The 22625-nt window shown below is 41.1% G+C and overlaps 1 protein-coding gene across 1 annotated transcript in view; it reads left to right on the forward strand.

The window, feature by feature from the left end:
- Window positions 1–1953: 1953 nt before the first annotated feature.
- The window catches only part of SV2C (synaptic vesicle glycoprotein 2C), a 264723-nt gene continuing 244051 nt past the window's right edge, over window positions 1954–22625 (forward strand). Inside the window, exon 1 of the mRNA XM_049768762.1 lies at window positions 1954–2139. The gene's annotated coding sequence lies outside the window, so the exon portion shown is untranslated. The remainder of the gene's footprint in view (window positions 2140–22625) is intronic.

Consider the following 22625-nt stretch of genomic DNA (forward strand, 5'->3'; position numbering starts at 1 on the left):
CAGCTACCAGTATATTTTTCAATTGAAAGCTTAAATTTCTACATATACTATGTAAGCAATGTGGTCAGTCTTTTCTGCAATTTCACTTTTTAAATTTTCCAATGCCAAATTCACAGACATTCTTTCGGAAGTATTTTTCCTCCTCATGGTAAAAATGCAATAATGTCAACCCAACAATCATTTGAATAATTCATATATGCAGAAGGATCCATGAAATGCTTATGAGCATGTTTTTGAATTTTCACATTGCCTGACCTCTTCCCAGAATCACATTAGGTTGAGAAACTGCAAAGCCTTTAAATAAAACAAGATCCAGGCAGGCTTCCAAAAGACCAAGGACCAAGGGCAGCCTTGATAGGGCAGGAGAGTTCTAGAGCGCCTTTAATGGAGAGCAAGGAAAGTCAGAGGCCAAATATCATCTCTCTTTTCTTCTCTGCATGGTACTACGCATAGAGTAACAATTCAAGCCTGTAAACAAGCTCAGGCTCTCTCTGCAACACTGGATAAAGCGCCTTTTTCTTTGACCAATTTCTTGAGCACAAGGCTGTCCAGATAAATGGATGTCATCTTCTCTGGACTGAGAGGTACAGGAGGTGATGGATATACCCTTTTCCTGTGGTGATGACACATCCACACATCTGTTCATCTAGGCAAATTTGCATGAATGGAACACTGATTGACATGAATCAGTAGGGTGTGTGTGTGTGTGTGTGTGTGTGTGTGTGTGTGTGTTGTGAGAGAGGAGAGACTGAGAAAGAGAAGATGTGTATATGTTGACAAGACAGATGGTATATGTCTGTGTGTTAAGGAGAGATGGGGTGCATGTGTGAGAGAGGGAGGGAAGAGAGGGAGAGTGAGAGAGAGAGAGAGAGTGAGAGAGAGAGAGAGAGAGAGAGAGAGAGAGAGAGAGAGAGAGAGAGAGAGAGAGAGAGAGAGAGAGAGAGAGAGAGTACAAGGGGGTAATGGCCTTGCCTGGAAGGCAGTTTCCTTGCTGGTAATTGTTCGCCTGGAGCGCAAGGGTGAGGGTGGGGGAAGGAAAGAGGGTGACGGTGATGGAAGGCGGGCGGGTGCAGTAATAGGTTCGCTATTTCCCAGGCTGTTCTGGAGCAGGCAGCTGCACCAGCCTTGGGTGTGGTCTGAGTCGGGAAGGGCAAGATTCTCCGCTTCCCTTGAGCCCCGTTTGTTTTAGAAGTGAAATCAGGGGTCCAGCCGGGGGGGGGGGGCGAAGTGTTCCTGAGAACACAGTCAAATTTCCCGTGAGATTTTACCCTTTTCTTATTTTTAATATTAGGGAGTTAACACTTGCTACGTCTGTCTGCGAGTCCGGTTCTCTGCTTTGGGGAAACCAGACACCGGGCAAGTTTCTGCCAGTTTGTAGTGGCTGCTCCGCGCGCCCCTCTCCACTTCTCCTGAAGCCTTGGAGTGAGGGCGCGAGTGTGTGTGTGTGGGGGGGGGGGAGTGGAATGGGGACGTCGGGGAATCTCCCCAGTCTGGTGACATCCCGAAAGCTGAATCAAAGTTAAACAGGCCCAGAAATAGGAGACAAACCCCTCATGCCCTGAACACTAGCCGCACTCCGGCAAGCAGAAGCACCCGGGCGCCTTGCAGGTGCAGATTGGGAGTGCCACCCCAGCAACACAACGCGTTGTCTCACTTGAGAGCTCTGACTTCCCCAGCAAAGTGCCTGCTACTTGGGCGTGTGTGTGATTTTGTGTGTGTGTGTGTGTGTGATTGTGTGTGTGGGGGGGGGGGCTCCCATCCTGGGCCGCCTACGCCGCACTCCCAATTTCTCCGTGGCCGGCCCCAGCCCCGCGCCGAGTCGTGTGCCGCGCCGGCCGCCCACGCGCGCCGTGACTCCCTGGGCGCGCACCGCTCGTACTCTGGCCACGCCGCCGCCCGCCACTGCAGCACCGCGGAGGGCGGGGACCGCAGCGAGCAAGCCCGGAGCCTCCCGCACGCCCGCCCGCCCGCCCCTGCTCTTATCGCCGCCGCTCTCGCCCGACTCCCACTCCCGCGCGCTGCAGGAGCGAGTAGCAGAGGCGGCGTCCCAGGGGAGCGCGCCGGAGCGACGCCCGCGAGGCGGCGGCTGCAACCCGGACAGCTCCCGGAGGCACTCGGAGGTCTCCACCGGCGACAGCGGTGAGTTTGGGGGACCCGGGCAGAGGGGATGTCGAGGGGCTAGGGCAGAGGCTGCATTTCCCTCCCGAACCCGGACTCTGGGCGCTGCTGTCTGGGGGAACTTTTTGCTGCCTTGCAGAAGCACAACTTTATCTCGCCTGCCTAGATGGGAGGGAAGCGCGGCTGGTGCCAGGAACACCCCTGGACTGGGGATTGCTGCTGGGGTGGGAGCGGGTTTTCGGACAAGTAAAGAATAGAGTGTCTCCGCATCTCCCCAAAATCATACCACTGAGCACTTGGGATGGGATGTTGGCGAAGGTTGGAGAACCAGGGTGCGCTTTACCCGGGATTCCTGGATTAGGCTCCTAGGGCAGGGCTGCAACCCGCCGCCTTCTGCAGGGAATCTCCACGAGTCTCTTTGCTGGTGGGATCCGACAGGCAGGGGAAGCTCATTCAGAGCCAACAAACTTGACCCCCGTCCACTCCCCTATTCATGAGGAAGCGCAACTTTTCGGCGGGGATCCCGGTGTAGACGTGCGGATGGATGGCGGGAGAGACCAGGCAGTAGCGCGCCAGGCGCTGCTGAAGCCGAAAAGAAGAAACTCAGGGGACTGTAGGGTTGGGAGAGGGGAAGGGAAATATATATATATATATATATATATATATATATATATATATATATATATATATATCTTTCAAAAATATATATGTATATATAACGTAATAATATAACATATAACATTATATATAATAATATAATATATATAAAGATTTCCTACAAGTCTCCATAGCCCCCGCCTTAGAATCTACGCGAAAGAGCCGGAGAGGGGGGGGGTCGAGTGGGGAACCCCACGGGGCCGGGGTGGGTTGAAAGCCCTCACGTCCGACTCCAGACTCGCCTTCATTCTGTTCATTCTGCAGAAAAACACGATTGAGCGCCTGCTGTGTGCAGGGCGAGGCGAGCATTCACTCCGCCTCAACTACCCACCCAGTTAAGGTTAGGTGCCAACAGGGCTGTAAATGCGCCCACTCTAAGGCTGGTTCTAGACCCCCCCTCCACCCGCAATCTTCCCGCACCAGAGTGTCGCGGGGACAGCCCCGGCTGTACCCCACGAGGACTGCGGAATCGGAGGTGAACTTGGCTGGGGGGCCGCTGCAACGTTTCCCCACCACCAACACTCCCCACGCCGCCGCGCTCCACCGCCCAACCTAGACCGTTTTCCGTGGGCGCGCGGGGGTGGAGCGGGAGGGGCTGAGTCACGGCGCTTGGAGGTGCCGCCTGGACGGCGCGAGCGGGTGGGGGGATTGGGGGGCCTCTGGCGTCAGTGGCTACGTGTGCGGGTGATGCAAATACAGACCCACTGGGGCGGGCGGGGGTGCGACGGAGTCTCGGTGGCCGAGCGCGCGTGTGCGTCAAAGGCTGGCGAGTGATGGATGCGTGGCAGCGCGGCGGGCGCAGAGCGTGGCCACCCGGTGGGGGGACTCGGGGAGGGAGGAGGCGCTCGGACTGCGGCTGGGGCGACGGGAAAGCCCCGCAGGGCCCAGGCTGCGGGCAGGCGGGCGACTCCGCAGTGAGCCGCAGTGCCGAGCCAGGGAGGCGCTGCAGCGGCTGGGAGCTCCCGCGGGGGACCGCGGATGGGGCTGGGGCGTCTTTCGGGGCGCCACGACGGGGGAGTCCTAATCCTCTTTTTTATTTTTTATTTATTTATTTATTTATTTATTTATTTATTTATTTATTTATTTATTTTTTAGCTGCCTCTCCTCCTCCCTGCTCCTTGCTCTCTCAGATTGAGAGAAAGTTGTGGCGGTTTTCAAGCTGATCCTTAGCAGTGGAGGAGAATCAGGCTTACTCCAGCTTTGGCGTCCACTCCTTTGCAGTGCCCAGTTCTAAGGGCCTCGTGCTCAGGGCAAGTTTTCATGTGAAAGGTTCGATGCTGAGCTGCTGCTGTAGGTTCGGTTGCCTTTTTTAATTTTATTTTTTTCCCCCACCAGTCTTGGGGATTTTTGTTAGGAGGCTTGGCCTCTCACAAAACCATGGGCCCCCTTCCCTTTTTATTTATAATAGAAAATCATGTGTGGAAAAGAGTCAGACGAATGTATTCCTGGGTTGAGAATGAAGATCTCAATCCACGGTTTCTTTTATATATTGAGATAGCAGACAGACGGGCAGAGACAGTCCAAGCCCTTTTTTTTTTTTTTTTTTTTTTTTTTTTGCAACTACTGACTTTCCGAATGAGTCCAAAACTGCATGTGTGGCACAAGCAAAGGAAAAAGATGTGGGCTGCAGTGGAGACTGCATGAAAGCAGTAGAGAGGGAGTTGTAGAGGCATTCCCCCGGGTATTCTGCTGTGTCACTGTAGACAAGTACTTACTCTCCCTGGGCTCATTCTCTACCTTTCAAAAATGTGAGACAGAAGAGATGGTCTGGGGGGAGTGGGAAATACTATGAAACAAAGAACCTTTAGGGACAAAGAGACATAGACACGGTTATATCTTTTAAAACATTCCGAGACATTTTCCCGACACTGTTCCTTTAATAAAATTTGGCCCTTAGTACCCATAAATGCAGACAATAGACTTTTCCTAATGGTCTAATATAAAATCCAATGTCATTAGACCCTGACTGGTGAAAGGGAAAAAAAAAAAAAAAAGAAGCCCTGCATTATTAAATCTGAGTGTTCTGGCTTATGTAGTAGGGAATTTTTCTTTTTCTTGATCCAATGAAAATGAAAATAGCATTTCCCCAAGCAGCAGACTAGCTTTTAAGCTTTTAGGTAAAAAAAAAAATTGCCACTGATTATTAACCCTATCATAGTCTTTGAAGTTGGAGCACCGGTCTGATCAGGATGGCTGCAAAGGGGATCCTAATGTGCAATATAGTGTGTGAAATCTCATTGCTACATTTAGAGCTCCAGTTCTTACTCTGAGGTAAACTTGTTGATGATGTATTTCATGAATTAAAAACATCTGATTAGACAAAATGCCTTTCTAGACAGCTTTCTGGGCCGTTAGTCATTTTACTCATGGATCGGGGTAGGTTTCTGTGAGTGGTGAGGGTTAAAATGTTCTGTTATGCTCTGCAGCTTCACCTGAAGAAAACCTGTGCATTTCCTGTGAGACCCCTTTGCTGCCATCTCTCTTGAATGGGTGGTTTACAGAGCTCTCCTGTGGTTATGCACGACACACTCCTCATTTTTTTTTCAGCTGTTTGCTAATGCAATGATGGCAGCCCTTCCTCTAGCTGTTGGCAGTTTCTATACAACACGGCTAAATTGTTTTTGTTTTTTCCATTCTAGCCTCACTGAGTGACTATGTAATTGTGGTAGTGGGTTGCATTTAGACTTCTTTATTTTGAGAAAGTTGAGAATAACAATGGGGCATAATATAGCTATCTTAATTTTAATTGAAAAATATTTTAATAGGATGTAAAATACCATTCAGTGTTTAATTGAAAGTGCCCATAAGGTGGGGAGAGTGGGTTGATAGAAGTTGCATATTATGATGGCTACTCTTATTGGGAAGAATCGAGCAAAATTCAATCAATGGAGACAGATGGGTTAGATGCTTTGGCCTTTCTCTCTGTCCCTTTATTCTTTTATGTTGTGAAATTCAGAAATATACAATGAGTTATATTTTTAGTTTGAACCATGCTTTCAAGTAGAGTATTAAAAATGTTTTTCTTTAATGAATGTTGAAATTTTACATACAGCTATGGGCTCTATTTTTAATAGAGTAAATGGTCTGGTAGATTTTGTAATGCTCCATTAAGAGTATAAATTAGAACAGATAAAATTTGAATGATAATAGCTTAATTGTAAAACAGATGTTAAGGTCAATTTGACATGACAACATTTTCAGTGTTTTCTGTTGACCACCTAATGTATGTCATTCCTGCTGTATATTTTCCCTTGGACTATGTATGATATAAATAATTAGGCATTAAGAGTTATATTGCTGGGCTTCCATCTTCTCATAGCACTTGAACCCTTTTACTATTTAGGAACACAGTGAGATATATGAAATATAAGACCAAGAATCAGCTTTGACATTTGTCACTCTGACAATCCTGTGAACCAGAGTCCTAGCAAAGTCATTGACTCTCAAATGGTGTCTTGTATTATACTTCCCTGGAGTGCTTGTAGAAATAGAGATTCCTTCCTTCCTTCTTCCTTTTTCCTTCCTTTCTTTTTTCCTTCTTCCCTTCCTTTTTCCTTCCTTCCTTCCTCCCTCCCTCCCTCCCTCCCTCCCTCCCTCCCTCCCTCCCTCCCTCCCTCCCTCCCTCCCTCCCTCCCTCCCTCCCTCCCTCCTTCCTTCCTTCCTTCCTTCCTTCCTTCCTTCCTTCCTTCCTTCCTTCCTTCCTTCCTTCCTTCCTTCCTTCCTTCCTTTCCATTACTTCTAATATGCTCTAACCCTAATCCTAACTATCTAGGGTCTGTATTCTTAGCCTAATGCTATCAATTGCACTAACCCTACCATTCATTTTGATCCATTCATTCTCCATGTCCTAATTCCAATCCAAGCTCTAACTATCCAGACTCCTATCATTTACTCTACCTTTGGGCAAAATTTACCAATTACACTGAACTTTTTTTTTTTTTTTTTTTTTTGGTTTTTGGTTTTTGGGTCACACCCAGCAGTGCTCAGGAGTTACTTCTGGCTCTATGCTCAGAAATCACTCCTGGCAGACTTGGGGAACCACATGGGATGCTGGGATTCAAACCACTATCCTTCTGCATGCAAGGCAAACACCCTACCTCCATGCTATTTCTCCGGCCCCTGAACCTAACATTTATCTTCATCCTAACTTATATTCTCAACTTCTATCATGGTCTAAACCTCATCATAACTGTAACATGATCCTTACAAGTAACCCTAACTCTAATTCAAATGAGACTTCTGAACCCCAGTCTACTTCTGCAGTGGGCCCAGAATATGCTATTTATCAAGTTCTATGTAGTGGGTCAGATGTGATCATTAGGTAGCATAAGAAGCATTTGTGTTGCTACTGGGCAGTGCCACTGGGGCCCAGAATAGTGATGGGGGAAGTGATATTGTTAAGCACTCCAAGGTGAGAATCATGAAGACATAGAGAAGGAAGGTTACAGATAGCTGAAGCATCTTTAGTTAATGGGCTCATGATTCAAAACTACAAACCTATCTTTCCAGATCTAGATGGTCTGGTTTCTGTTTCCTTCTATACCCTATTTTTCCATAGCTGCCTAACCTCTCCCAGGCCCTGCCATCTACATACATCCTTCTCTTCCCTTTCTCAGGGTGACCTCTGACTTCCAGTCCCCAAAGTAGCTCCTGTGCCCTGCAGGCTGCAGTCCAGCTCCCTTAACTGGGAAAGCTGCCCAAACCTCACTTGTGAGTTTTAATTTCTCTCTCACAGTATTTTTCTTGTAAACATGGTTGTCAGAAAAAAATTATATTTACAAGATTTTAGTCTTTTTAAGTTTAATTTTTTAAAGTTTATTAAATTTGAGAGGCCAGAGTAATAGCACGGCGGTAGGGAATTTGCCTTGCGCCCTGCCAACCCAAATGGACCCAGGTTCGATACCCAGCATCCCATATGGTCCCCCGAGCCTTCTAGGAGCAATTTCTGAGTGCAGAACCAGGAGTAACCCATGAATGCCACTGGGTTTGACCCCCCAAAAAAGTTTATTAAATTTGAATTTAGGGAGAAAGACAAATTGATGTCAGAGATTATATCAATGGATTGGACGGCACTTTTTGCCTGTGAGAGACCTGAGTTTGCTCCTTGGTACTACATATTAACCCTGGTACTGATAGGAGCCTGCCCAGTTTGAGTCCTGAGCTGAGGATAGTCCCTGGGTGCCCCCACTTCCCAAAAGATGAAATGGTTTTAGTGTCTCAAATATTACGTCATGTTTTATGTTTATATTAAAAGTTAGTCTGATATGAAACTAATTTATCTAGCATTCTATATTTGATAAATCTGGTGATTCTGTTCATGAAGACCATTAATTTTTATTACTTCCTTTAAAACAATGTGATTCTTGCATTAATGCCTCTTTCTCCTCATTAAACTCTTTGCTATAGGAGACCAAAGGCAGGATTAGATATAGGCTGCTGTTTTGTCTTCCTTTTTTTCTAGAGTCAAATTTAATATCTGGGGTGTTGTAGGAGATCAATAGATATTATCACATGAATGAATGAATGAATGAATGAATGAGCTATTAGAAAAAATTCATCTTAACTGCTCTGGGTCTTAATTCCTTTGTCTATTGAAAAGATGATTTTCATATTTGTCCAGATTGTGTGTAAAAATTAAGCTGGGAATATATCACAAAGCTTCCAGCACATGCTTTGTAGCTACTGGACTTTTAAAGGGTCTCCATTGTCTTCTCTCAGTATTTATCTTGGAAATGAAAGGATTCTTTTTTAATATGTGAAATATATTTTTTTTGGTTTTTGGGTCACACTCAGAAACACTCAGGGGTTACTCCTGACTATAGGCCCAGAAATTGCCCCTGGCAGGCTCCGGGGGCCATATGGGATGCCGGAATTCGAATCACCATTCTTCTGCATGCAAGGCAAATACCCTGCCTCCATGCTATCCCTCTGGCCCCAATGTGTGAAATCTTATTTTCTTTTTCTTTTTTTTTTTTTTTTTTTGGTTTTTGGGCCACACCCGGTGACGCTCAGGGGTTACTCCTGGCTATGCGCTCAGAAGTTGCTCCTGGCTTGGGGGACCATATGGGACGCCGGGGGATCGAACCGTGGTCCGTCCTAGGGTAGCGCAGGTAAGGCAGGCACCTTACCTTTAGCGCCACCGCCCGGCCCCTTATTTTCTTTTTCTTATTATGCATTTCTCTTTGATGGTCCCTAACTATTTACCAGATGAAAGCTGATGTGAAAGATCCTGTTCTCCAGGGTCTCACATTTAGAAGGTCCTAGTGTTTGGTTTATAATCTGAAGTCACCTCTTGAAATTCTTTACATAGGAGCCTCATGTCTTCCTTTTGCACTGGGCTCTGCCAGTTAGGTAGCTGGTTGTGGAAAGCATGTATATTTGTATATACCGTGTGCATGATAGGTATTATATTTAAACTTCATAATAATCACGAACCTCAAAAAGCTGTATTTTATTCACATAGACATGTCTTATAGTTGATGGAATCAAGTTCAGCACTGTAACAGCCTTCTAATTTTGTAGTGCTTCCAGACTTTTGGACAAATATCAGGAGCCTTTAAAGAACCACTCATAAGTTTCTTTCTTTGATCACTTTTGTGGACCTTCCCCTCCATTGCTGAACTTTCAATTGCTGAACAGTTGAAGCCTGAGCTTCTAGATTGCAGGCACATTACCAGTAATTTTGCTTTTTAGATGTGCTCTCCTCTAGATTTTGGGTTTTAAAATATGCAAAGTCAAACAACATAAATAGTGATGTCGGACTTTTGAAATTTTTCTAAGAGAATGATCTGTGACACTTGTTCTTTACTTTCAATAGCTTAGCTGTGTCACTATGCTCAGAGCTTTTGCAGTGTAGGGCAGCCATGCATTCTGGCAGTGGGTTGAGAAGGTGACCCACTTGGACATTTCAAGTTCTGACTAACCTGTTTTGAAATCTAGTCAATATAATGCGACTTTTCCAATAACTTTATTTTATTTCATTTTATGCTTATAGGCTTTTGTCTTTAAGAGATTATGTTCTAACCATTCCATAAGGCCATTCTTCTGTTTTTCTTCACACTGTTACTATTTTCATCTCATGGCTCTATGCTCCAGTTAATGCACATTAAGCGCTTTATTAGTGATGTTGAACACAAAAGTCATTTTAGCATAAAGATGATTTGGGGGTTGGTACTAAGGGTTTATTTATTCCTAGCTTTGTTCTCAACGATCATTCTGACACAGTGTGGAGTACCTTATGTGATGCCAGGAATTGAACCAGGCTGGTCACTTGTGAGGCAAGTGCCTTATCCTCTGAAATATTTTTCTCAGTCCTGATTATTATTATTATTATTATTATTATTATTTTAGCATCTAATTCATTTCATTACCAGGATTTACTGTTGACTGTCTCAGTATGGTGGTAGATATTTACATTCCTAATAGTTTCTTTTATTTATTTCTATCCAACTATGTATTCTCAACCAGTGACAAAGATTACTGAAACTTTCCAAAAAAAAAAACTAGTAAGTTGAGCTTCCAAAATATCCAGCAATCCTTGGAATATACCCCAAGGGTCCAAAATTATCTGTTAAGAAATAAGAAAATAACATAACTGTTTGCAATCCTTTGTTCATTGTAATGCTATTTAAAATATCTAAAATCTAGAAATAAACCATGTCCAAGACCAGATATCTCCTAAAAACTGTGATATATATACAAATTTAGTACTATTCAGCTTCAAGAAAAGATAAAAACATGCAATTTGCTGCTATGTAGATAGAGCTGGAGAGTAGCATGCTTAGTGAAATTAGTCAGAAGGAAATGGACAGACACAGAATGATAACTGTCGTATGCAGGATGTAAAGAAAGTAAATAGTAGAATAAAAGGGGCCAAAGACAACTGATACAAAGAACTGTTTTTTTTCTTTTTAGGTGGAAGACTATTTCAGGGGAGGTAAGGGTAAATAAGATGGGTAGTGAAACACTGGGACAATGTTGGAAGGAGGTGGACACTCTGATGTAGGGTGTGATACTGGAATGGTATGTCTGAAACTCTATCATTAAAAGTATTGGATACCCTGATGCCTTGGTCTCTACTGGTGTTAGAGACTGTAACTAATAACCTGAGGTTGAAGGGCAAATGCCTGGAGGCTGGTAGGAAGATAATGCAAATGACTGTGTTCGTCCTGTTCATAATCATGTTTCCCTTTTCTGAAGCTGGCCTATGAGCCTAGAACTACAAATTACATGTCTCCTATTACATTGTACGTGGAATGAGCTCTTTTCCCAAAGACTCCTTATATGGTTCCTCCTTTCTAGATATGTTCAGAGGGATTATTAGAGTATTAGGATAAAAGTCATCAGGATTTTGTACAGGATGTCTATGTATCATTACTTGTAGTAGAAAAAATTAGAAACAGGTTTTATGTGGGCCAGTGGATGATAAGATCAATAATAGAACATGGAAATCCTTGCTTTGAAACTCTGAGTCCTGACCTGATTTGGGGTAACATAATTGAAAGTGGGTGTCATGAAAACTCTTAAAAATTTTGTTTTAAAATTTGTTATCAGTACTCTAGATACAGAGGTCTGATTTTACCATCCATGATGACGCAGAAGTATTCCATACATCACAAAAGCACTGAAAGGAGAGTAAATGATCATGCAAGATGTCTATAGTTAATCCCATGACAGTATACTTCAGGGGTGGAGAAACCCTGTATCTCCTAGGCCAAGGGAATTCCCTCTATAATATCCCCAATAGTTACTGTGCCAATTCAGGGAGAAAAAGAAAAAAAAGGCATAAAATAATCATTTTTCCACATATATATTTATTGATTGATCGATTTTTTGACATCTTTATTTTAGTGTAGATATTGAAGTTGATGTCTCCAATTTTATTTTATTTTATTTTATTTTATATTTCTCTTTCTTTTTGCACTCCAGCATGGTTTGATTTCAGAACCAAGACTATTGTGTGGTGCTTGTCTTTATTGTTGTAGTGCTCACTGGATATTTTATTTGATGTTTCTTCTATATTGTTGTGGTGTTTCAATTACCTTTTTCATGTCCTCTCTCAAACTGAGGTTGAAAGCTTCTAGAAGGACTCCGCCCATTTTCATCTTATTTTATTTTTAAAAAATTTTTTATTTTTTACTTTTTCTTATTTTTTACCCCATTCTATTGCTTTTCTTTCCTTCAAACAAAATCACATAACTCGAACTATCTAGCTCTGCCTCTCAAATAGAGGGGGAAACAAGGGAGGGTACCAGGACCAAATAGATATATCACTAATAGTAAGCTAGACAAAGAGGGGACCACCTATTCTAGCAGACCGGGACTTGATGGTGGGGGATATGGGTTGCAGGAAGGGAATGGGGATGGGGGAAGGAGAAATTTGGTGATGGGTATTCCCCTGATTCAATGTTAACATGTACCTAAAATACTACTGTGAAAGATATGTAAGCCAATATGATCAAAATAAAAATTAAAAAAATAAAAAAGATATTATTAAAAATAAAAATAAAATCAACATGAAAAAAATTTAAAAATTTTGTTATCAGTAAATGTTTAATTTGTAAAACTGTGTATCTATGGCCACATAAAATTTTTTCAAGCAAAAGGGGTCACTAGTATAAAAAGCTTAAGAAACCCTGACTTAAATCATGAAATCACACAGTCCCTAAACAGTGAGACAAACTTATATATGTTAATGTGAAAATGTTTTCAATAGTTGTTATAATAAATAAAGCCATTTTATTGCCCTATGGAATATTTATCTCCTCTTGAAAATTAAAGTGCATTTAACAAAAGTTGGAAAAATGAAGAACAAGTTGTTATCTTTTGCAGATCAGATTGAAAAAACCTTATACTTTGCTTTTGCATATTTCTAGATTATATGAATTTTCAACAATTAGCACACTTTGTATGTATCATTATATGGAACCAATGAAAATGAAAGGAATTAATTTCTTTTTTTTTCTTTTTTTTATATATATATTTTTTTATTTAAACACCTTGATTACATACATGATTGTGTTTGGGTTTCAGTCATAAAAGGAACACCACCCATCACCAGTGCAACATTCCCATCACCCATGTCCCAAATCTCCCTCCTCCCCACCTGACCCCTGCATGTACTCTAAACAGGCTCTGCATTTCCCTCATACATTCTCAATATTAGGACAGTTCAAAATGTAGTTATTTCTCAAACTAAACTCATCACTCTTTGTGGTGAGCTTCCTGAGGTGAGCTGGAACTTCCAGCTCTTTTCTCTTTTGTGTCTGAAATTTATTATTGCAAGAATGTCTTTCATTTTTCTTAAAACCCATAGATGAGTGACACCATTCTGCATTTTTCTCTCTCTCTCTGACTTATTTCACTCAGCATAATAGATTCTGTGTACATCCATGTATAGGAAAATTTCATGACTTCATCTCTCCTGACAGCTGCATAATATTCCATTGTGTATCTGTACCACAGTTTCTTTAGCCATTCATCTGTTGAAGGGCATCTTGGTTGTTTCCAGAGTCTTGCTATGGTAAATAGTGCTGCAATGAATATGGGTGTAAGGAAGGGATTTTTGTATTGTATTTTTGTGTTCTTAGGGTATATTCCTAGGAGTGGTATAGCTGGATCGTATGGGAGCTCGATTTCCAGTTTTTGGAGGAATCTCCATATTGCTTTCCATAAAGGTTGAACTAGACGGCATTCCCACCAGCAGTGGATAAGGGTTCCTTTCTCTCCACATCCCCGCCAGCACTGTTTGTTCTCATTCTTTGTGATGTGTGCCATTCTCTGGGGTGTGAGGTGGTATCTCATTGTTGTTTTGATTTGCATCTCCCTGATGATTAGTGATGTGGAGCATTTCTTCATGTGTCTTTAGGCCATTTGTATTTCTTCTTTGTCAAAGTGTCTGTTCATTTCTTATTCCCATTTTTTGATGGGATTAGATTTTTTTCTTGTAAATTTCTGTCAGTGCCTTGTATATTTTAGAGATTAGCCCCTTATCTGATGGGTATTGGGTGAATAGTTTCTCCCACTCAGTGGGTGGCTCTTGTATCCTGGGCACTATTTCCTTTGAGGTGCAGAAGCTTCTCAACTTAATATATTCCCATCTGTTAATCTCTGCTTTCACTTGCTTGGAGAGTGCAGTTTCCTCCTTGAAGATGCCTGTAGTCTCAATGTCCTGGAGAGTTTTGCCTATGTGTTGTTCTATATATCTTATGGTTTGGGGTCTGATATCGAGGTCTTTAATCCATTTGGATTTTACCTTCATACATGAGGTTAACTGGGGGTCTAAGTTCAATTTTTTGCAAGTGGCTAGCCAGTTGTGCCAACACCACTTGTTGAAGAGGCTTCCTTTGCTCCATTTAGGATTTCCTGCTCCTTTATCAAAAATTAGGTGATTGTATGTCTGGGGAACATTTTCTGAGTATTCAAGCCTATTCCACTGATCTGAGGGTCTGTCCTTATTCCAATACCATGCTGTTTTGATAACTATTGCTTTGTAGTAAAGTTTAAAGTTGGGGAAAGTAATTCCTCCCATATTCTTTTTCCCAATGATTGCTTTAGCTATTCTAGGGTGTTTATTGTTCCAAACAAATTTCAAAAGTGCCTGATCCACTTCTTTGAAGAATGTCATGGGTATCTTTAGAGGGATAGCGTTGAATCTGTATAATGCCTTGGGGAGTATTACCATTTTGATGATGTTAATCCTGCCAATCCATGAGCAGGGTATGTGTTTCCATTTCCACGTGTCCTCTCTTATTTCTTGGAGCAGAGTTTTATAGTTTTCTTTGTATAGGTCCTTCACATTTTTAGTCAAGTTGATTCCAAGATATTTGAGTTTGTGTGGCACTATTGTGAATGGGGTTGTTTTCTTAATGTCCATTTCTTCCTTATTACTATTGGTGTATAGAAAGGCCAACAAGAAAAATAAAAACCACATGATCATATTAATAGATGCAGAGAAAGCATTTGATAAGGTCCAACACCCATTCTTGATCAAAACTCTCAGCAAGATGGGAATGGAAGGAACCTTTCTCAATATAGTTAAGGCCATCTACCACATGCCAGTGGCAAATATTATCCTCAATAGAGAAAAACTAAAAGCCTTCCCTCTAAATTCTGGCACAAGACAAGGCTGTCCTCTCTCACCACTCCTATTCAACATAGCACTGGAAGTACTTGCTATAGCGATTAGGCAAGAAAAAGATATCAAGGGAATCCAGATAGGAAAGGAAGAAGTCAAGCTCTCACTGTTTGCAGATGACATGATGCTCTACTTAGAAAACCCTAAAGACTCTACCAAAAAGCTTCTAGAAACAATAGACTCATATAGCAAGGTGGCAGGCTACGAAAGGAATTAATTTCAAGATGCTTTAGCAATGTTATTTTTCTAATATGTCTAAATATTAATGTTAGAGTGGTTTAAAATTTTTTCCTTGTTTATATTTTCTAGTTCATAATATAGACAAAGTAATTCTAGTTGTGAGAACATATATTTTTTGAATTTGTTTTTAATAAAATTTCTTTCATTTTGAATAGATAAAGAATATGGCACATCTTACTATCCACCTGCAAAGGGGCTGCTCACAGCTGCCTTTGGTTAACGTTGGGGAAAACCTCTTCCACTCCTCTGTTTTCAATAAATCCTTGGTGTTCAACAGCTGTCAAAAGTGTTTCTACTCAGAATAATTTGTATCCCGGATAATTTTCATTCTTGGAGAGCAATGCGTCTTTACCTCTCTTTTCCTGGGCTTGACTGTCCTATCTCTGTCTGTCTGTCTGTCTGTCTGTCTCTCTGTGCCTCTCTGTCTCTCGCTGTCTCTCTGTCTCTGTCGCTCTCTCTCTCTGCCACTCTCTGAATGGAAAAAGCCTTCTCCAAGTCATCAGCCCTAGCTAAGGAATATCCTCCAGAAACCACAAGGATATTTAGCTCTTCTCTGTTTCTCCCAATGGCCTTGCAGAACCCCTGGGGCCAGTCCTCACTTTCACCCCATATCATCTCCACTCACTCCCTGCACTGATGGTCTGAAATCTCTTTGCTTCTTCACCAGAAAAGACCAAGTAATTTTGGGTCTTTGTAGTTACTGACACTGAACACAGGGGGGCTGAAAATATTCTAAATTATTATTTGGTTCCAAATAGATAGTACAGTGAGTAGGGAATTTAGTTTGCACATCTGGCCCAGATTCTGTCCCTAGAACTACATATGATTCCCCTATTACCTAGAAATTACTCCTGAGCAATGCCAGGAGAAAGCCCTGAACATTGCTGATGTTGGCATGTGTGTATGTGTATGTACACATATATTTACTATATCTCTTATATTCTATATTACAAAGATATAATATTTTATTGTTGTGGGGTCATACTCAGGGTACTCAGGGGCTACTAGGGCAATCCCAACATTGCTGGCATTTGATACCAACAATCCAATCCAATACCTTGCTTATTTATCTTTTGAGCCATATCCCCAATCCTTAAATTACTGTTAACCCTTTAAAAATAACATAAATAAGAGCAGACAAATGAAACTGCTGAACTGTGCACATGAACTGAGCTCATCCCTTTAACCCATAACCCAGGTCATGAAGGAGATTCAGCTCAGTGCCAGAAACCACTTCTGTGTCTCTCCTAGCCTGCATGCTCTTGCTCTGCCTTTGGTCAGCCCCTACTGATGCCATGTTTCAAGAGCCCTGTGCAGAGGCTCATTTCCTTTTCACCTGCCAGCTGGAAATCTGCTGGGCAGAGCCTTATAACTGGGTTGGATGAAAGATTATGACTATGCCTGGGACGCTGTTCCAATGCCCATTCTCCTAGGCCACTGCAGGGTCAGAGGCAGAGGAAATTACCCTAATATGTTCTGTGTGCCTCTGAACTGCAGGGTAGTTCAGGACTCAAGCCTTAGCCAGCAATTGTGTCATGCTTTGCACTCATTTTTCATAGCTGTTGGGGGACATGTGGTGACCAATTCTGGGCAAGGGGCACCAAATCACACCTCACAGTGATGGGCATTCAATTCAGAACACCACACATATTAGGCAAGTGCTCCACTCCTTGAACTGTCTCCCTAGCACCCTTGGCCTTCACTTTTGTTATGTAGAAGTGACCTGCATTTAATTTGCTATTTTTCTGTGAGTATGCATAGAGTGTCACTGATGCTTTTATACCTCCAGTTACAAAAACATTAAAAAAATAGTTTCGGGCCCGGAGAGATAGCACAGCAGTGTTTGCCTTGCAAGCAGCCGATCCAGGACCAAAGGTGATTGGTTCGAATCCCGGTGTCCCACATGGGCCCCCATGCCTGCCAGGAGCTATTTCTGAGCAGACAGCCAGGAGTAACCCCTGAGCATTGCCGGATGTGGCCCAAAAACCAAAAAAAAAAATAGTTTTAAAAAATACAGTTTCTATTTCTTATGTTTTGATAAGCTGCATTACAAAAGCCTTTCTTCACAATTCTAATTATTACTACACATTTTTATTGCATGGTTACTTAGAATCATTCCTTTGTTTTTGCTTTGTGAACTCTGATTCTTGTATCTACTTGCATTTTCTTTAGTGCTTTTAATACGATAAACCTCAGTTAATTAATAGATGCTACACTTTTTAGTGTTGTGTAGCACTCCTGAATTCTTTGAAAATATATATTGTGGGGCTCAAGCAATAGTACAATGGATAGGGTAGACACAGCCAACATGGAATCAATCCCTAGCATCCCAAGCATGTCTCCCAAGCAAAATAAGCTAGGAATAAATCTTGAGGCAGATACAGAAGTTACCTCTGAGCATTGCCATCCTAAAATTCCCCACACTATATATGGATCTTTAAAAAATAATAAAATATGTGAATAATTTAAATTAATTTATATTCCATTGCCTGTGGTTATATACAAGATTTTTAAAAATCATACTTTTTATCATTACATAACAGTTCTAAACAATTCAGAAAAGTACTCAGTAGCTAAAATGACAGATAGAGGTAATTAATTTTATAAATACTTAATGATGGAAGCTAGGTTTCAGGTTATTGCTTACTTTGCATATTCTATCTCAAGATGACCATAGGGAATTCAGCTCATGAAATACACATTGGCATAATGTGTTGGGCCTTTTTTTTTTAATATCCAGAAACCCTATAAACTGGGTCTCAGAATTGTAGGTCTGTACAGCTTTCATTAAATTCGAGCCTTTGTTTGGCTCCTATTCAATCTCTCTTTTATTCCCCTTTTTAACTTTTTTTATTTTTTAAAATAAATGTTGTAATTTTGCAGTGCATTACAGTTACACATTTGTTCATGATTGAATTTCAATCATACAATTTCCAATACTCTTCATCAGTGCACATTTCTTGCCACCAATGACCCCGGTTCACTTCATCCTCTCCTGCCCTTCCTATAACCTACACCCTCCTTGGTAGACATTTTTCTTCTCTCTTTTTTACTCTTTTCCTCTTATTTTTTCTGGGTGTGTGTGAGAGAGGAGGCCTTGTAGAAGATGGCCTGCTTCCAAACACAGCAGGTACTGCTTTTGTATTGCATGTGGCCAATCTGGATTCGATCCCCTGAATTTATATGGTCCCCCTTGCTGCTGAGTGCAGAGACCAGAGTAACCCCTGAGTATCACCATGTGTGATTCACAACCCAGACAAGAATGACCAATGAAAAGTCATGAATATTTGAAAATGAATGACTGAACATCTTGATTTTTTTAAAGCTTGTAGTGGGTGAGGCTGGCGCTGTTCCAGGTAGGTAGAAGGTGTTTACAAAGGAAGCCTGTTGAGTTCTCTCTTAGGAGAACTTCTACAGCCTCAAGCAGTACACACCTTTCCCTTTTTCATCTCTCCAAGACTAGTCAACCCCTATCTGTTGGGAACATCTGCCCAAGCCCAGAACAATGAAAATTCCCCTTTCTTTTACTTTTTTTCTCTGTTTAAGCACCTTGATGACAAACATGATTGTAGTTGGATTCCAGTCATAAAAAGAACACCCCCTATCACCAGTGCAACATTCCCATCACCGATGTCCCCAGTCTCCCTCTTCCCACACCATCCTGTATTTGAGACAGGCATTCTACTTCTCTAACTCATTGACATTGTCACCATAGTTGTCAGTGTAGTTATTTCTCTAAGTGCACTAATCACTCTTTGTGGTGAACTTCATATCATGAGCCAGTCCTTCCAGCCCTCATCTATATTGTCTCTGGGCATTATTACAATAATATCTTTTATTTTTCTTAAAACCCATAGATGAGGGAAACTATTCTGTTTCTATCTCTCTCCCTCTGACATCTTTTTTTTTTTTTTTGATCACACCCAGCTGTGCTCAGGAGTTACTTCTGGCTCTATGCTCAGAAATAGCTCCTGGCTCAGGGGACCAGATAGGATTTGAATCACCAACCCTCTGCATGAAAGGCATACACCTTGCCTCCATGCTATCTCTCCGGCCCCATCCCTCTGACTTATTTCACTCAGCATAATATATTTCCTTTACATTCATGTATAGAAAAATTTCATGACTTCATCTCTCCTGATGGCTGCATAATATTCCACTGTGTATATGTATCATAGTTTATTTGGCCATTCATCTAATGAAGGACATTTTGGTTGTTTCCAGAGTCTGGCTATTGTAAATAGCACTACAATGAATATAGGTATGAGGAAGGGATTTTTGTTTTGTATTTTTGTGTACCTAGGGTATATATATCCCTAGGAGTGGCATAGCTAGATCAGATGGGAGCTCAATTTCCAGGGTTGTTTTTTTTTTTTTGAGGAATCTCCACATTGTTTTCCATAAGGCTGGACTAGATGGCATTCCCACCAGCAGTGAATGAGAGTTCCTTTCTCACCATATCCCTGCCAGCATGGATTGTTCTTATTCTTTGTGATGCCCTTTATTCCTCTTAGAAACTGTGATTTGCAATATTGTTACTGAAGGAGTATCATGCATATCACTTTACCTCTTTTCAGCCCCCAGTTCTTGTCCAGGATGATCACTTTCAGCTATCATCAGAGTCATCCCTGTCCATTCTCTGTCCTAACTACACTTTCCTGCTATTTTTGGCAAGCCTTCTTACCTATCAGATGGGTTTGGGGTGAAGAATTTCTCCCATTTCATGAGCAGACTTTGTATCTTAGTTACTATTTCAAGATTCATGACTTATGATTAAAGTCATAATCTGGAAACGCCCCAAGTGCCAGAGAACAGATAAGTGTACAAAGAAACTATGGTACATCTACACAATGGAATACCAAGCAGCTATTAGGAAAATTGAAGTCATAAAATTTGCTTATATATGAATGGACATGGAGAACATTATGCTGAGTGTAATGAGTCAGAGGGAGGAGTTATAACTAAAATAATACAACTCATTTGTGGGATATAGTAAAAAAGATAGTAAGCTTTTCCTGATATTCTTTCTTTCATTACTCAACATTATACATTTCTTGCTGACTTTCCTAGTTTTCTTCTACCACACTTGCCTCCCTTAACCTAAAAAGAATGAAAAGAAGAAATAATTTCATTTGATATGCCAGGCATATGTTGCTACATCACCAAATCTGTTACCCAAAATTAAGTAACTTAGAACAATTGTTACTTTTATCCTCATATCTGTGGATAAATCAATCTAGGTTGAGTTTTTCTGGGTTCCATCCAATCAGATGCAGTTCAAATTATTAATACTACTTGACATAATGGACTTCACAGTTCTTTTTTTTAATGGGTGGGTGTTGGGTGCATTAGTCTCTCAACACCCATTCCATTGACCCAAGCATTGCCACATATGTTGCACAACCTCTGGTTGTCCACCAGACACCAATTAGGTGAAAAATTAATTTTCAATAATGAGAGACTAGAACTGTTTCTGTTTTATATATATATACAAAATTGCCTGTATATATAGTTACAGTTGTTAAACATATAGAAGCTAGAACTGTCTGTCAACTACCACATAGTTGAAAATCCATGTATATTTTTACTTCCTCCCCAACTTACTTAATAATCTTGACCAAAAGACTTACCAGTATCTAAGTAATTTATTAACACTTACGTGTTTTATTCTCTATTCTTACAACTAAGTAAGCTGGAGAAAACAAAATGCTAAAAATTATGAGGATAAAAAAAAAACAAAAAGAAAATAAATTAGGAGGATGAGAAAAACTGCTGTTTATAGATATTGTAAGTACATCTGCTTATAAGACTATCATCTTTAAATATTTACATTAATATTGCTTAGATGTACCAAATATGAAACTGTTGTAAATATGACTAATAATAGACCTCAAAATGAACAATAATATGGAAAAATGATTATTTAATAGGTGTAGACATTCATTTACTTTATTTAAAGAAATAGCAATTTATTAAAATTTCACAGATGTTTCTGGGTCCAGAGATATAGTACAGGGATTAATATGTATGCTTTATTATGTGGTTGATCTGGTTCAATCATTCAGTATCATATAAAACCTGAACATCTTCAAGTGTGGCCTTAGAGGCTCCCAAACACTCTCAATGTGGCTGGGCTATACCTAGGCTCGTAGCTCCTAAGCAATTGAGTCTTATGCCCTAGTGTTGGCCCACCAGCCCTGGTTGACCATGAATCACCAGGTCTCCTGAGCATTTAGTAATCTTTCATTTTCAATCAATTTATTGGAAAACTGTGTGTAAATTATCCCTGTGTTGGTGGTTAAGTGTAAGATGTTTGTTTTCCAGAAGTGTAGTGACTTATAAATCAAGGGCCAACTTTATTTTGTTTAAAACCTTACAAAGATTTTTTCATCATTTCCCAAAGTCCCATAATCCATGATAACAGACATAGCTTTGATATTTAAATAGTTAATAAGCACACCTAAGCTTGTATATACTGGTGTTTGTAGCATTCGTAATTCTACAGTTAAATGCAAACATCCCATGACTTCATTTGCTATTCTGGAAGTGTTTTTGCTGAAACATTTGCATTTTTGCTACATAATTTATTTTTCCTTTATTGAGGTGTCATATAAATATTTTAAATTTATGTATGCTGGTAGGTTATTTCATTTGGGAACATTATTTAATAAAGCTTTGAAAAATAAATGTTGTTATTAGATATTATAGAAGTGCCCTAAATTCTCTGTATTTAAACACTGTGTGTAATAATTTTTTGTGGGGGGCAACATCTAAAGTAGTGCTCAGGATGCCCTTGGGGCTCTGAAGCTGTGGTGCTGATCAGGCTCTATGGTGCTGGGGATTACTTGGATCACCTGGTGGTTCTTAGGGCCTTTGAGAATCTTAGCTGGAAATGTTGGTGGAACCATGTGGTACTGGAGTTAGAACATAACTGGGTGCATGCTAGGCACATAGCCAAACCACTGTATGATCTCCTAGCCTTGTAGTTTACCTTCAGATCATAACATAGGGAGCCTCTTCTCTTCTACTACTGCATCTGAGAAGAATGTGCTATATCTGTGGTAAGTGCCACATCTCTCTCTTGCAGCATTTGTGAAGGGAGGTAGAGCATGAGCCAGACCCACCTACGAATGGTGTGTCAGTAGAGAATATACATGCCTCTTTTATAATTCTGCTGCAGAGGCAGACCCCACTCTCAAGCAGCTGTGAAGGTATTGAGATCTAATCTGCTCTCAATTCTCATTGGTTGAAAATAGAGGAAGCTCAGAAAAGACATAGTAGATGTGTTTTGTGATTGCTGCTTGAAACTTTCCACAAGACTCTAGTAATAAGTCATTTTAAAAATTGTTATTCTCTGCAGCCACTGCCAATCAGGGTTCCTGCCAGAATCTTAGGTGTGCAAGGTGGGAAGAGCCTCAGAAGAGACTCTGCCCAGAGGGAAGCCATCCTGCTGGTATGTAATTTTAGGATAGGA

The sequence above is a fragment of the Suncus etruscus genome, chromosome 2, assembly GCF_024139225.1.
Source record: "Suncus etruscus isolate mSunEtr1 chromosome 2, mSunEtr1.pri.cur, whole genome shotgun sequence".
Classification (NCBI taxonomy): Eukaryota; Metazoa; Chordata; class Mammalia; order Eulipotyphla; family Soricidae; genus Suncus; species Suncus etruscus.